The 2638-nt window shown below is 43.7% G+C and overlaps 1 protein-coding gene across 1 annotated transcript in view; it reads left to right on the forward strand.

The window, feature by feature from the left end:
* Positions 1-2638, forward strand: part of ARHGAP10 (Rho GTPase activating protein 10) — a 146561-nt gene that overhangs the window by 61779 nt on the left and 82144 nt on the right. The gene's annotated exons all lie outside the window — the stretch shown is intronic.

The raw sequence follows: 2638 nt of genomic DNA on the forward strand, positions 1-2638 counted from the left end.
GAAGAGCGGGAAGCAAGGTGACAGGCTGAAGCAATGAGACTGACAGAGCCACTAGTCAGGATGCTCTTTTTGATTCCTTGAGATTTGTTGAGAAGTAAAATGTGCTCAAAGGAACTTGGATATGCTGGAGGCCTGTTGGTAGGGTACAAACCATGTACCTTACTCCAAACAAGCGATTCGTGATGGTGCATCTGCTGTGTTGACCTCTAAATGCACCTGGAATTAAGACACAGACACTACTTCTCAGAGGTTGCAGTCTATTTTAAGAAATGGCTTAACTGGCTGGGAGCAGCAGGGAGACAGGAAGGCGGAAGAGAGGATTACAATTGCTGTAATACATAGTGACGTGATTTAGGTGTCATGATACCGTTCCTTTGATTACCTTCCCATATATTTAAGTCTCAAGTTTCCTCTTGAGCTGTTGTTTGGTTTGGGTAGGGCAACTGAGTAGTGGTAACTTCATGAGGAGACCTCCATGGCAGAAGCCGGTGCTTCTGAAGGAAATTCCAGGACAGACTTGCTGCTTTTGTGTGCTTAGCTTAACAGAGGGAGGAGCCGCACGGAGCTGTGGTGGATAGAGAGGGGCTGATATAAGACAAACAAGAAATGAAATGTGGGAGAGAAGCTGTGATACAACTTTGGAGAGCTGGATTTCAGATTACAGATGGAAAAGGGCCAGCAAAGTGGTCTGAAGAAGCGATGAGCAATAAGAAAGCAAGCTAATCTCAACAGCTGCCTTTTAAATTGACTGAATGGTGTTATAGCGTGCCTGAGGAGATCCAAAAGAGATTGAGCTTTACAGCTCAAGTTTTATGCATAGATAGAAAGAAGGACCTGGATTTCAAAAAACTGTAGAGAGAAAGGCAAGGCTTAACAGCTGTCTGAGGTAAAAAGAGAATAGAAGGAAGCATCTGAAAAGATTGAGAGGACATGACACATTCTCCACTGTGCTGAAGGTGAGCAAAACATCCCAAAGGAAAAATGAACTAGGAGTTGGTTGTGGTATAGCTGAGCTGCTGGCAGAACACTGGATTGACATGTTAGAAATTGAAGGGCGGAAGATTCAGTACAGAGATCCTAGCTGGATATGGAGAGTGATTTGAGAGTTGCCAGTATAGCTGTGCAATTGCCTTCCCTTTCATTCAGGCTGTCTTTACTTTGATTTTTCTCTCCATACCCAGCCCCAGACCCTGCCTCCCCCTTATTCCTTCCTCAAAATGAAAGAAACAAAGAAAAAAATAAATCACCACAGCCTTGTAGCCCAAGCTCCAGTAATCTGGTTCTTCCAGCAGTGTTGTTCTTCTATAAAAATCCTGAATCTCCAACTAGATTCTGCTGCACTCCCAGGACTTTTTCTTGTTATCTCAGTCTGTGCTCAGCCCCATACAAGGATCCTTGGAGCCTTGACCACACTCTCCTGCCCTGCAAGCAAACTCGTCCTTCCCTGTGAAGAGGAGCCATAGCTACGATGGTGCAGTGGCTCTGATTAACTCCTGGTTAAGCTCAGCTTTTTCACAGCACGAAGGGAGAGAGAAATTTTCTGGAGGTTTCTGGAGGCCTTGATGTGCCATCCCACCATTCCCAGTGTGCATTTCACACACTTGGATTTGTGGTCACTGCGGAGCTAAGACAAAGATCCTGCCGTGATCTTTTAAAGTATCTTACCTTGGAGTGATCAGTGCTCAGACAGGAAAGTTTAGGTGCAAGCAGTCTGTCACTATCAGTCTTTTGGCCTTTGTCCTGAGAACAGAATATACTGTTCAGTGCAGCTCTCCTAGGAAACTGTGAAAAGGAGCTTAGAAAATTGTTTGGAGCCTTGGAAATTAGATCATGTGCAGAGTCTAACTCCAAAATTTGCAAGCAGATGTGACCTGAAATTGAGATGATGGATATGGAGAGGGTTCAGAGCAGTTGTTTAGCCTGGAGATAAGAAGGCAGTTGTTCTTAGTCGTCACCTGAAGAAGATCGTCAGCTTTTGTCTGTAAAATGTACGGATGTGGGTGGCTGCTGTGATCAGTTTGCTTGGACTGTGTGCCCATGAATAAACTTCCAAGATGTCCAGTCAGGACCATAGTTGAGAATGGATAATTGTTCATGATATATTTGTCTGCGTATGCAACTGTATGCTTGTCCCAGGGAAGAAAATAAAAATAGGTGAGGCGGCATTTTCGGAAGCTCATCCATTTTCAGAAAAATAAAGGTGCTCTCAAAAAGCTACGAGACACAGAAGATGGATCTGGAAGTATGCACTTCACTCAAAACACGTGTACCAACTGGGGAAAACAGCAGCTTGGAATTTAGATGTATGTTTGTAGTTTGCACAATTTGGGCAAGGGAATATGTGGAGGAAACTAAGAATTACCATGATTGATTTGGTTTTATTGGTTCATTGCCAGTGTTTTTCAGACCAAAGTGAAGCGTCAGGTGTGAGCTGCTCTGTTATTTTGTGTAGTCCTGTTGTGTAACTTGTGGATGGTGTGGTTACTTTCTGAGTGCTTTTCCTAATGTTCTAATAAAGAAATTTCTTGTGGCTGCTTGCAAACTTTGGGACAAGTGACATTTAGCAATAAAAATCAAATGGGCCTTGGGGTTTTTGTTGGGGGGAGTATTTTTTTGTTTTGGGGGGGGGTGTTGTAGC

The sequence above is a fragment of the Buceros rhinoceros genome, unplaced genomic scaffold, assembly GCF_000710305.1.
Source record: "Buceros rhinoceros silvestris isolate BGI_N320 unplaced genomic scaffold, ASM71030v1 scaffold1112, whole genome shotgun sequence".
Lineage (NCBI taxonomy): Eukaryota > Metazoa > Chordata > Aves > Bucerotiformes > Bucerotidae > Buceros > Buceros rhinoceros.